The sequence below is a fragment of the Dendrobates tinctorius genome, unplaced genomic scaffold (assembly GCF_039654945.1).
Source record: "Dendrobates tinctorius isolate UK_male_01 unplaced genomic scaffold, ASM3965494v1 ptg000046l, whole genome shotgun sequence".
Classification (NCBI taxonomy): Eukaryota; Metazoa; Chordata; class Amphibia; order Anura; family Dendrobatidae; genus Dendrobates; species Dendrobates tinctorius.
Window position 1 is genome coordinate 86,855,503 of NW_027361714.1, and position 14,789 is coordinate 86,870,291.

Here is a 14,789-nt window from a genome sequence, read left to right on the forward strand (position 1 = left end):
GAACATCTCTCCAACCATTAAGCATGGGGATGGATCAATCATGCTTTGGAGTTGTGTTGCAGACAATGGCACAGGGAACATTTCACAGGTAGAGGGAAGAATGGAGTCAATGAAATTTCAACAAATTCTTAATGCAAACATAACACCATGTGTAAAAAAGCTGAATTTGAAAACAGAATGGCTTCTACAAATGGATAATGATCACACACATCAAAATCCACAATAGACTACCTCAAAAGGCGATAGGTAGAGGTTTTTCAATGACCCTCACAGTCCTCCGATTCGATCATCATTGAAAATCTGTGGCTAGTCTTCAAAATAGCAGTGCATGCAAGACGACCCAGGAATCTCACAGAAATGGAAGAATTTTCCAAGGAAGAATGGATGAAAATCCATCAAACAAGAATTGAAAGACTCTTGGCTGGCTACTAAAAGCGTTTACAAGTTGTGATATTTTAAAAGGGAGGGCTACTAGGTACTAACTATGCAGGGTGCCCAAACTTTTGCATTGGCCTATTTTCCTTATTGTAATTTTTAAAATGTAAAAAAATGACAGTATATAATTTTTTTTTTGGCCTAAAATACAGAGAAAATGTGTCATCTTTAACTTTAGCCCTTTTAGAGATCATTCCATCTTCAACTTGCATAACTGGTCACAATAACAGTAATTTTGACCAGGGGTGCCCAAACTTTTAAATGCCACTGTATATAACTTCCTCATTATTAGAGACCTTACAATAAAATGATCATGCCCATATCACCAATATAAATATAAGTAATTTAACTGGAAATCAAAGTTGTGTAGCAAGGCAGTCGAAAAAACAGTCAAAGTTAGATACATACACCAAAACCAGAAATATTCAGTGTACTGACTATTTTTATTGAATAATACAATTTACATTCAAGAAAATCTAAAATAAAATTAATGATACCAAGGACAATGTGTTACCATAAGAATTTTATTTATATCTCATAATTTCAGATAAAAATAGAAATAAAATGAGGTTAAAAACAAATACACAAATAGTGTGCAGGGGGCAAGAAGAAATCCAAAATGACTGGCAAAAAAAATCATATATAATATTAAATAAATAAATAACAATTAATCAGTGAATAATTCATATAATATAATCAATACATTTAATAATAATTCATCTTCATAATTAAAGTGCATGAATATTGACTGAGGTATTCAAAAAGTATATATACAATCACCTATAAACATAAAGTGCGCTGTGCACATATAATGCGATCAATATTGATTATACCTCATAAATAAAGTGCATAGATATTTGTTTAGGTATACAATTACGCTAGAATATAAAAGTGCTCAGTGCTGAAAGGGTCTCATGACCCTCTCTATATAAAACCAAAAATACTGTGCAAAAAATGTGGTGTAAAAACAATCTTGATCACCACCAACAGCTGCCAGCCACCAGCAATAATAAATATGATTGAAGAGTGTGACCACATATGATTACTGACCAAGGTTTCCTCCTGCCACCTGCACACAGCACTCCAACGCACGTTTCGCTCTTGATTCGTCAGGGAGTTAGATACACGGTCAAAAATGTTTGTGAGTAGTCAAGTCCTAGAATTAATTTTCAGATGACATGACTTTTCAAGAACATTTGTGGGGTCCATACTCTGGAGTTTACAGACGTGGGTACGTGGATGAGAATTTGTTGAAATAGTAGTTTGGTATGTGGTTGATCAAGTTCTGGAATTAATTGTGAAATGGGGTAAAATGAAATGGGATCTGCCATTGAAAATATTCTCTATTACTTGTTCCAAATTACTCTACTGGGGCCAATAAGCAGAAAATAAAAATTATTAAAGAAAAAAAACAAAAAACCCTAATAATTGTAGATGGTGTGGTAGGTGTCAAAATAGGGGGAGATACAAAGACCTGGGTGGGATGGGCACGTTGGGCAATAGAACCAGAAATCACTCCGTCTACCATGCTTCCTACAAACCCAGCATCTTCTTTTTTTAGGATAATTTAGATGGGAGGGACAGGGCAAGGAAAATGGCGCTCTGCAAGTCTCCGGGAATCCTCAGACTCGAAGCCTTCCCCTGTGCCATTGACTCAGACATGAGGCCCTCGACACTTTTTTCCTGAAACTCGAGGAATGTAAGCAGTCCTTGGGACTTCTTGTACAGGACAAAACTGTTGTATGTGGCAGTTTGGATAAGGTAGATTGCCACCTTTTTGTATCAGGCCCTAGTCTTCTGCTTCACCAGGTATGGTTGCAGAACCTGGTCTGACAGGTCAACACCACCCATAAATTTGTTATAATCTGTGACACAGATTTTTTTTCTTTGTGCCTGGTGGCGCCCGTCTCTGACCATCACAGTGTTGTCTGCATTCAGTGTGGTCAGCATGTAGACGTCCTTCCTGTCATTCCACATCACTGCAAGAAGTTGGTCACTTGCGAGTGAGAATGATGCCCCCTTATCCAAATGTCTGGACACCAGAAAACCCCACTCTTTTTCCTGACTGTCCCACAGGCCCCTGTATTTGCAGCGTGGAGAGATTAATATAGGGGGATGCTTGTGTAATAGTTTACCATATACACGTGGTACCCTTGATGGAGAAAGGGCGTCATTAGCTCCCAGAAAATTTTGCCTGGGATGCCAATTGTCTGGGGGCACTTTGTGGGTTGATTTGGCGGTCCCTACCTTCATAAATTAGGAAGGTGGAAGAGTACCCCGAAGAGCTTGCACAAGTTTTGTACAATTTGATGCCATATTTGGCTCGTTTGGATTTTGGAAGAGATAAATTGGCGAATGACAGATGGCCCTTTTAGTTCATTAAGGACTCGTCGACTGCCACGTTTTTCTCTGGGGTATAGGAATTTAGAAATGAATTTTGTAGGAGGGAAATTAAGGATCTCAATTTATTTAGCTGATCATAGTTGGGGTCAGTTCTTGAGGGGGCTTAGGAATTGTCACTGAATGCAGGAATCTCATCAGGGCTTCATAATGGACTCTGCACATGACGGCTGCAAATGCAGGGGTGCTGTGGACAGCTTTTATTGCCCAGTAGGATCGGGTTTTTTTTTACTAATCCCATATTTAGAGTAAGGCCCCAAATTTTTTTTATTTCAGGGACATTTGTGGGCATCCAGGAATGGGAATGAAAGGCAGTGGGGTTTTGGGACATATAAGTTTGTTTGGTGGGAGATTACCGTATATAGTCAAGTATAAGCTGACCCGAGTATAAGCCAAGGCCCCTAATTTTGCCACAAAAAAGTGGGAAAACTTATTGACTTGAGTATAAGCCGAGGGTGGGAAATGCAGTAGCTACTGGTAAGTTTCAAAAATAAAAATAGATACCAATAAAATTAATTGAGACATCAGTAGGTTAAATGTTTTTGAACATCCATATTGAATCAGAAGCCCTATATAATGCTCCATACAGTTCATGATGGGCCCCATAAGATGCTCCATAAAGGTTGATGATGGGCCCCATAAGATGCTCTATACAAAATATGTCCCATATAATGCTCCATAAAGGTTGATGATGGCCCCATAAAATGCTCCATATTAAAATATACCCTATATAATGTTGCACAAAGGATAATGTTGGCCCCATAAGATGCTCCACAGAAAAATATGCCCCATATAATGCTGCACAAAGGTTAATTGTGGCCCCATAACGTGCTTCATAATACAATATGCACCATATTATGTTCCATAAAGGTTAAATGTGGCCCCATAACATGCTCCATAATACAATATACCCCATATAATGCTGCACAAAGGTTAATTTTTGCCCCATAATGTGCTCCATAATACAATATGCCCAAAATAATGCTGCACAAAGGTTAATTGTGGCCCCATAACTTGCTCCATAATACAGTATGCCCCATATAAGGCTGCTGCTGTGATTAGAAAAAAAAATGACATACTCACCTCTCGTCGTTGGGGGCCAGATGCCTGTGTCCTAAGCAGGCGGGAACACCGGCGCTCTATGGGGGTCAGGTGATGGTGTCGCCGCTTGCTCAGGCCCCCGGCACTGGATATATTCACCTTTCCGCGTTCCACCACTTCCAGGTCCTCTGTCAGTGACTGTTCAGGCAGAGGGCGCATACTAACCACGTCATCGCGGCCTCTGACCTCTCCCCGAACAACTGCAACTAGGGAAGACAGGCACAACCCAATTGCTGTCATATTTACTAAATATTGGGGGTTTTGATCACTGTGATAGGGTCTATTACAGTAATCAAAACCCAGCAGCCAATGAGAAAATTCTATACACTTTTTCCTGTGGTTTAAGTACCCTTAACTGCCGCAGTATGGGTATGTGTGCACCTTGCGGATTTGCCTTTGTAAAATTCTGCGCAGATTCTTCCTGTCTTGGCAGAAAATGCAGTTGAAAATACACGTGATTTTGATGTGGATTTTCATGCGGTTTTCTCTGCGGATTTGTCTGCAGATCTGCAAGCTAAATAAAGATATAAAAACCTAAAAAAAATGGAAGTATGCGCCTAGTAATAATCATTATCCATCTTTATTCAAACAAATAATTAAAATCACATAATGGGGATACATATGCAAAAGCGACTGCTAATCACAGATCATATATTGGTACAATTTAACCTGTATTTATGATGTTGCAGAGAGTTAATACAGGGACAAAAAGGAATTTTTTCTCTTAAGATATATATAAGTGGCAGGATATTCAGCCTACTAAATATTAATGTTCTCTCAATCTCATTACGCATACAAATATCCACCAAAAAATATATACAGGAGAAAAATGTCTCACAAAATCTCTTTTGCACTTATGCACAGGGCTGTGGAGTCGGTAAGCCAAACCTGCGACTCCGACTCCTCAATTTCCCGTACACCGACTCCACGACTCCGACTCCCACATATATTGCTTATATTTAAAGGGAAGGTGCCATCCAAAATTTTTTTTTTCAGCAATTGAAAAAATGTAAAGATTTAATGTTTACATTTTCTTAAAAAATATTATCATTTGTTTTTAATTTTGTAAAATATGAAAAATAATTTTAAAAAGTTTGGCATTTCCACTTGCTAACACTAGGGGGAGCAGCTACTGAAATTTGGCACAAAAACCTAGTGTACAACTAGCTCACATTAGTGCCCTGCAGTAATTATGGGCGGAATCTGCTGACATGGGTGTGGTGTCACTCCTCTCCTCCCCTTCTGGGTGTTTGCTAAGTGAAAAGAGAGGATGACATTTAGGAACACAGTGAGCAGCCATTTTGATGGGGCCTGCAAAGTTACTGACTGTCTTTGCATGCAAAGTCTGGATCAGAACAGGACATCAATCAGCAGAAATGTTTCCTGGATTTCTGTGGAGCAGACAAGAAGACGGTCCATCCATGTGTATATAACACAGCGCTCTATGTATAATCCCTGGCACCGAACAGGGTGCCCCCAATAGACCATCACACTGCTCTCCTGAAATACTCTGTGCTGCTGTCACCCTGCTCCTTCCACCATATATCAGGCCCTTGTCGCCTCGCTTTCACACATCTCCAGGACAGGATCTATGGAGAGGAATGGGGTCTTCAGTCACCGAGGATGGCATGCAGCAAGGATTCTGGGAGCAGGGTGACAGCAGCACAGAGTATTTCAGGAGAGCAGTGTGCTGGTCTATGGGGGGCACAGAGGGAGATATATGGGAGGGGAGCAGGGTGACAGCACCACAGAAATCCAGGAAACATTTCTGCTGATTGATGGCCTGTTCTGATCCAGACTTTGCATGCAAAGACCCCATTCCCCTCCTCAGATCCTGTCCTGGCGATGTGTGAAAGCGAGGCGACAGGCGCAGTCCGGGATGACGCTGGGGAGCAGGCTGGGGGAAATGTAGCCATAGAGTAACGATAAAAATGAGACTCCTCTCTTCAGCTGCCTCACCAGCCCTCCCCTGACTGCACCTATTACCCCTGACCTGTGTGCAGGTGCTCAGCCAGAACCACCCTAGAATGGGTCCCCTTTTTAGCAGATAATACTGCAATAGTGTTCTCACATAACACCGCCATATACTTCACACATAATACCGCCATATACTTCACACATAATGCCGCCATATAGATCATACACAATACCACCATGTAGATCACACATAAAACCAGCAGGGTGACAGCAGCACAGAGTATTTCAGGAGAGCAGTATCACACGGGATAGGATTAGATACACGGCTCAGCAGTCTGTATCACACGGGATAGGATTAGATACACGGCTCAGCAGACAGTATCACACAGGAGAGGATTAGATACACAGCTCAGCAGACGGTATCACACAGGAGAGGATTAGATACACGGCTGAGCAGTCAGCATCGCATCACACAGGATAGGATCAGATACACAGCTCAGCAGACTGTATCACACAGGATAGGATTAGATTCACGGCTCAGCAGTCAGTATCACACAGGAGAGTATTAGATACACGGCTCAGCAGACAGTATCACACAGGATAGGGTTAGATACACGGCTCAGCAGACAGTATCACACAGGATAGGGTTAGATACACGGCTCAGCAGACAGTATCACACAGGATAGGATTAGATACACGGCTGAGCAGTCAGTATCACACAGGATAGGATTAGATACACGGCTCAACAGACAGTATCACACAGGAGAGGATTAGATACACAGCTCAGCAGACTGTATCACACAGGATAGGACTAGATACATGGCTCAGCAGTCAGTATCACACAGGATAGGATTAGATACACGGCTCAGCAGACAGTATCACACAGAAGAGGATTAGATACACAGCTCAGCAGACAGTATCACACAGAAGAGGAGTAGATACACAGCTCAGCAGACAGTATCACACAGAAGAGGATTAGATACACGGCTCAGCAGTCAGTGTCACACAGGATAGGATTAGATACACGGCTCCGCAGACAGTATCACATAGGAGAGTATTAGATACACGGCTCCGCAGTCAGTATCACACAGGATAGGACTAGATACACGGATCAGCAGACTGTATCACACAGGATAGGATTAGATACACGGCTCAGCAGACAGCATCACACAGGATTTGATTAGATACACTGCTCAGCAGTCAGTATCACACAGGATTTGATTAGATACATGGCTCAGCAGTCAGTATCACACAGGAGAGGATTAGATACACGGCTCAGCAATCAGTATCACACAGGATAGGATTAGATGTCCAGCAGATGGCCAAGTGTTTTGAAAGAGCAGGGAGCAGCTCCTCCTATGTTTTGCAAGTGCAGGGGCTGAAGCTGGTAGGGTGTTTTGAAAAGAGCAGCTCGGTCTCCAGGAGCTTGTCCTGTATCCTCTCCTGCAGCTGGTATGTGTAGAGTGAACATCCAAGCCCTGTGATGCTGGAACAGTACAGCATCCAGGGCTTGCAATAGAGTGTAAATGGAGCTAAAAGGAAAGCACTGGGCACTAATAAGATGGCGCCTGGCCACACCTACATCCGTGAATTAAGCTGCCCACAGAGGCGTGCCCAGTTCACAGCTGCTGCTGCTGCAATGATACAGATAGGGTCGGCAGCCGACTCTTGTGTCTTATGCCCAGGGACTGCCGTAAATGAGCATGGAAAGTGTCGTTCAGCCGCCAGAAAGGTAAGATGGCAGCCTCCTGTGGCTGCATTAATATAGTAAAAAAACAAAAACATACACACCACTGAGTCAAGCTTAGGGGACAATATCTTTTTATACCATTTTCTTTTTTTACATTAAATTATGAAAAAACACGGCACCTTCCCTTTAAGTGAAAAATGTATTGTATTATAATGTGAACATCAGACATTTAATCATTTTTATGATACAATAATCAAGATATTTAGATAGAACATAATATATATTTATTGGAATACAATTTTAGAACACAAAAACTGTAATAAATTGTAAATATGTAATACACTATGTAATATCGATTACATATACAGTGGGGCAAAAAAGTATTTAGTCAGTCAGCAATAGTGCAAGTTCCACCACTTAAAAAGATGAGGCGTCTCTAATTTACATCATAGGTAGACCTCAACTATGGGAGACAAACCTGAGAAAAAAAAATCCAGAAAATCACATTGTCTGTTTTTTTTTCATTTTATTTGCATATTATGGTGGAAAATAAGTATTTGGTCAGAAACAAGCAATCAAGATTTCTGGCTCTCACAGACCTGTAATTTCTTCTTTAAGAGTCTCCTCTTTCCTCCACTCATTACCTGTAGTAATGGCACCTGTTTAAACTTGTTATCAGTATAAAAAGACACCTGTGCACACCCTCAAACAGTCTGACTCCAAACTCCACTATGGTGAAGACCAAAGAGCTGTCAAAGGACACCAGAAACAAAATTGTAGCCCTGCACCAGGCTGGGAAGACTGAATCTGCAATAGCCAACCAGCTTGGAGTGAAGAAATCAACTGTGGGAGCAATAATTAGAAAATGGAAGACATATAAGACCACTGATAATCTCCCTCGATCTGGTGCTCCACGCAAAATCCCACCCCGTGGGGTCAGAATGATCACAAGAACGGTGAGCAAAAATCCCAGAACCATGCGGGGGGACCTAGTGAATGAACTGCAGAGAGCTGGGACCAATGTAACAAGGCCTACCATAAGTAACACACTACGCCACCATGGACTCAGATCCTGCAGTGCCAGACGTGTCCCACTGCTTAAGCCTGTACATGTCCGGGCCCGTCTGAAGTTTGCTAGAGAGCATTTGGATGATCCAGAGGAGTTTTGGGAGAATGTCCTATGGTCTGATGAAACCAAACTGGAACTGTTTGGTAGAAACACAACTTGTCGTGTTTGGAGGAAAAAGAATACTGAGTTGCATCCATCAAACACCATACCTACTGTAAAGCATGGTGGTGGAAACATCATGCTTTGGGGCTGTTTCTCTGCAAAGGGGCTAGGACGACTGATCCGGGTACATGAAAGAATGAATGGGGCCATGTATCGTGAGATTTTGAGTGCAAACCTTCCATCAGCAAGGGCATTGAAGATGAAACGTGGCTGGGTCTTTCAACATGACAATGATTCAAAGCACACCGCCAGGGCAACGAAGGAGTGGCTTCGTAAGAAGCATTTCAAGGTCCTGGAGTGGCCTAGCCAGTCTCCAGATCTCAACCCTATAGAAAACCTTTGGAGGGAGTTGAAAGTCCGTGTTGCCAAGCGAAAAGCCAAAAACATCACTGCTATAGAGGAGATCTGCATGGAGGAATGGGCCAACATACCAACAACATTGTGTGGCAACCTTGTGAAGACTTACAGAAAACGTTTGACCTCTGTCATTGCCAACAAAGGATATATCACAAAGTATTGAGATGAAATTTTGTTTCTGACCAAATACTTATTTTCCACCATAATATGCAAATAAAATGAAAAAAAACCAGACAATGTGATTTTCTGGATTTTTTTTTCTCAGTTTGTCTCCCATAGTTGAGGTCTACCTATGATGTAAATTACAGACGCCTCTCATCTTTTTAAGTGGTGGAACTTGCACTATTGCTGACTGACTAAATACTTTTTTGCCCCACTGTATATACAGTATATATAAAACACTATGTAATAAACTATGTAAGTGGCAAAAAACAGTTTTCAATAAAAACATACTAAATAACATTTGTGCAGTCTATGAATTTGTTCTAAGAAATAGAATTGCCTCCATCGGATCCTCCTTCATAGATGACCTCAAATCTGACCTAATAATTTTAAGGCTAGAGAACAACCTCCCTACACTAACTTGAGTTGGAGGCAAAGCCGTAACCACATGGGCAACATCTATAACAATTTCCGGGTATAAAGGAATTGCCTCGTGCACAGTCAGTTTTGATGAACGGTTGAATTTTTCTATTTCTTTGAGAGCAAGTGAAACATTTTGCTGAAATATGGTCAATCTGCTTGCTATAGGAAATGGAGTGAAATCTTTTTACTTACGGAAACGCTTTGCCTACTCCATGTCATCCAAATACTTGTCAAAATCAAACTCCTCATCTGATGAGGATGAAGCTATGGCAGCAGTAGCACTGTCAGGACCCAAGTCCTCTTGCGCATGGCAGTCCTCCTGTAGGCCACTCATCCTAACTGCTACCTCAGTCAGAGTTTCTTTTCCTTTAGTAAGCTGTTGATCATCCAGACATATATGATGACTTGGGTCCACATAAACAGCTGCCAGAAAATGTTTATTTTCCAATAGCTGTGTCTCTCTCCATTTCATTGAAGCAGAAATGCCATCTGCGATTAAACCTCCTCTTTGGGACAGGCAAAATAGCTCTTTCCTCCACTCCCTTATGAAAATGCCAGGAGTTAAATCCTCAGCTTGTAATTTTTTAGTCACGGTAAATGGGTGAATAAGCAATTCCTTCAATTCAGCCACCTGTGTCCATTGACCTTCATTTAGGGTTACCAGAGGGTTCACCATATCTATAAGAAACGGTTTTAGTTCAAGCAATCGCTCAATCATTAAGTAAGTGCTGCCCCACCGAGTGGCTTGATCGACAATTACCTATTTCCCAGCACGTCTCTTCAAGATGGAATCAATTTTAGGGGTTCTGGCGACAATAACCAATTTCCTCACTTTTCCAATCAGATTTCCAGCATGCCCTCTTGCAGACTATCTCTTATTGCTAGCTGCAGCGTGTGCACAACTTTCTCCAGCTCGGGGCCCAGGAATCGGATCCTGTGCAGGGCTGGCACTCCTCCCCCTCCTCTCTCTGGTGAAGACGGCAGAAGACAGGACAGAGGAGGGGAGATTGTCCCCTGCAGTCTGGAGCCGGTGCAGGACGGGAGCACTGCAGCATATAAGAGCGTTTTGATAGGTGAGTGCCCCTGCTTCTAGGGGGGGGGCAGCTGCCCCCCCTGCCCCTCGCTGGCTACGGCCATGATTCACACACAGCGTTTTTGCGGATCCGTTTTTTGCAGTAAAATGCAGTGACACTGGGCATCCCAGCAAAGTCAATGGGTTTCAACATATGACATTCAGACACATCGATTTGTGAGGATCCGTTTTTGGGCTGAATGAGCATGTCAGTTTGTGTAGTGTTTTTCTAATCTGCTTTTGCTATTGAAAACATTATCTATGAGCTCAAAAACCTTTCAGGTGATGCGTTTTTTTTAAAAAGCTGATCTGCTTTTGCAGCTGAAAAACGGATCCTCAAAAAACGCAGCAAAAACGCTGTGTGTGAATGTAGCCTTAGATCAGGAATAGAACAGCCATTTATAGGACATTTCATAACTTTCCCAAATTCCTATGAAAAAATATTCAGCACATTCTGCATTGAACTACTGTACCCAATTTATTATATATTTTAGGAGTCGGTCCATTTTATACTGACTCTGACTCCACCAAAATGAGCACCGACTCCTCGACTCTGACTCTACAGCCCTGCTTTATGCAACAGCGTATATCATCATAATTCACATAAGCATTTCTTATCATCTTTGCAAAGTGCAATAGTGCATAGCAGCATAATTTTTAGAAAGAATATTGGCAAATGCCAGATAATAGACCCATCTGCAAGGTGCAACAATGCATACCCATTAAATATGCCTGCAAAGTGCAATTAGTGCATAGCGACTTTTAGATCAATGGAGATTTTGTCCAATCAAAACATTATTGTGCAGAGAAACATTACAGGGAAAATTGTACCTGACCTGCAAGCTGTCCTGATGCCCCGACGCGCGTTTCGTGTGTAGCTTCTTCTTTGGGGGGTATAAGTGTTGGTTGCAGGGTATCTTTAGGATCTATTTATAGTCCTGTCTACATTGGTGGCAGCGGCATGTAATGGCGTTCGCTTTGCTGTGAAGGGGAGCGACGTCAGGCAGGTCAGCATCCCATGTGACTGATCCACCCCCAGCCCGACGCGTCAGGACAGGGGGCGGAGTCAGCCGCACTACGGACGCGTCACCACAGTGACTCACTGCCCAACAGCAAGCGAGAGCGCACACCGCGCAATAAGATCAAACCACAGAAGTGAGCCAGACAAGTATAATGTCAGTGAGATAGCAGATCTTTGACTACAAATCTCTCAAAAAGAAAATGCTTAATATCATAAAAAAGGAGATAGAGAATTTAGATGAGAAAATCTACACCAATCTTAACCACTATAACACAACTAAAAAATAATAATAAAAATAAAAAATAAAAAAAACTAAATCATTCACAGAATGAAGATTATAAATGCAAGTGATTCTACATGTTTGTCCATAATAACAATCACAAAATTAAGAAAAACGTGATACGAACTTCTGTGGTGCAAAAAATGCACAGATGTAAAATACAAGTGTGACTGATTACCTAAATGTTACCATAGTGGTAATCACAGAGTTGTTCAATTATAATAAAAAATGCTATAGTGACAAGAATATATAGATGCATAAATCCAATATATACAGTATGTGATTACATATAATTTTATAAAATAACAAAAGTATAAAATTAAAGTGCAAATATATGTGCAACTGTATATGTGCTCATACATGAAAAAATGTTTTCATAAAAATATTAAAAAAGATATATGTGCACAAAAAAATACAACATATAAAAAAATTAACAAAGTGAAAAATCACTATAATACAGTGAAATAAAATGTGTAAATTCTTTTAGTACACATTGAATACTGAATTCAATCATCATACATTCTCAACCCTAATTAATATTGTCCTTCAAAATCTAATTCTCATTTCTTCTCAAAGGCTATGTGCACACGTAGCGTTTTAAAACGCTTACTAAAAACCGGACTCCTTCCCAGAAATCGCGTGGTTTTTTCCCGCGCGATTTCACCGCGATTATGATCGCGATTTTGCCGCGATTTTCGCGTGCGATATTCAAGCACTTTCTAAGCGATTTGAAGCATCGCTTGGAAAGTGATTGACAGGTTGGTCACACTCGTCAAACATAGTGTTTGACAAGTGTGACCAGGTTTTTACTATTGAGGCCGCCTATGCGGCATCAATAGTAAAAGATAGGATGTTAAAATGCTAAAAAAAAAATAAAAAATCGGGGTATATTTACCTTCCGGCGTCCCGCGATGCATTCCCGGTCCACAGCGTTCCCAGTAATGCCTTGCGAGACCTGTGATGAGGTAGTCTCGCGTTGCTATAGCGATCTCGCGAGACCGCTAGAGTCACGCGAGACTACGTCATTACAGGGCCTTGCCGCAAGGCATTACTGGGAACGCTGAGGCCGGGAATGCATCGCGGGACGCCGGAAGGTAAATATACCCCGATTTTTTTATTTTTTATTCTTTTTTTACAGGGGTATGGTACCCAGGGCCTGGAGGACAGTCTCCTCTCCTCCACACCGTGGGTACCAACCGCACATGAGACGCTTAATTTCCCGCATGGTGGGCATAGCCACATGCGGGAAGTAAGCGATTCTCATGCATTCCTATGGGTGCGGAATCGCGGCAATTCTTTGCGATTCCGCACAAAGAATGAGCATGCTGCGATTTTTTCCGCGATGCGATTCCGCCGCGGAAAAAAGCGCAGCATTAGCACAGCATGTGCGGAATGCCATAGGAATGCATGGGGGGCGTTCTGTACACGATTTTTAAGCGTTTTCGCGCCGAAAATAGCGGCAAAAACGCTTAAAAATCACTACGTGTGCACACAGCCAAAGAGAGATTTCTTCCATATGATAATCACATCGAGATCCAGCTCACACTCTGTAGTTGATCCGAAACCACATCACCAAATGGATCATCAGATATTAATGGATAATAAGGAATAAATATGGAAACCTAAAAAAGACTAAAAACTGGGAATTAAAAACACATAAATAAAAGACGACAAAAAATAGACAAATATTTGTTTTTTTTTGGTCTCCCAAACATTGCAATAAAACTCAAAAGATCGTATCTACCCTAAAAGAGTATCAATAAAAATATCAGCCCGGCATGCAAAAAATAAGCCCTCACCCAGCCCCAAATTACAAGAAATCGAGACACTACGGGTCTCGGAAAATAGCATTTTTTTTTTCTTTTTTTTTTTTTACTGACTTTGGATTTTTTTCACCACTTAAATAAATAGAACCTATACATGGTCTTATTTGCAAACTCGTACTGACCTGAAGAAGAATCATAATGGCAGGTCAGTTTTAGCAATTAGTGAACATGGTAGAAAAAAAAAAATGTGGAATTGCACTTTGTTTGCAGTATCACCGCCCTTGGAATTTTGTTCCCGTTTTCCAGTACACTATAAGGTAAAATCAATGGTATTGTTTAACCCCGTATTGACCGCCAATATGTCTTTTTACTGACCTGAGATATAAGAGAATAGCATCCCCATACAGGTGACAATCCAGCAGCTGTCGGCTGTACACTATAGCTGACAACTTGCTGCATCAGCCATGATCAGTGTTGGCATCGTCCATATCTGTTTAACCCCTTAAATGCTGCTGTGAATAGTGACTACATCATATAAATGGTTAATAGCGTGTGGGTGCTTCCTCTTTATCCCAATCGGCACCCTGAGATCATGATTGCGTGGTCCTGATGTTTTTCATGGCAATTCTCAGCCAAATAGCAGCTTTAGAGTCTGCTGGCTATAGCGGCCTCTTCAGAAATTACCGACATTTAGGTGATAAAAATATACTTTTTCATTCATGTCATTTTGCATTAATTCCTGAAAATTACCTGAAGGGTTAATAAACTGCCTGACAGCAGTTTTCAATATGTCGAGGGGTGCGGTTTTTAAAATGGTATCACTTTTGGGGGTTTCCCAATATATATTACCCCTAAAGTCAGTTCAAAACTAGATAGGTCCCTAAAAAAATAAAGTTTGTAGATTTCCCTCAAAAAATGAAAAAAAATGTGAGAA

At 41.3% G+C, this 14,789-nt stretch overlaps 1 protein-coding gene across 2 annotated transcripts in view; it reads left to right on the forward strand.

Moving 5' to 3' along the window:
• Window positions 1-14,789, forward strand: part of POPDC1 (popeye domain cAMP effector 1) — a 365,967-nt gene that overhangs the window by 205,307 nt on the left and 145,871 nt on the right. The window lies entirely within an intron of this gene.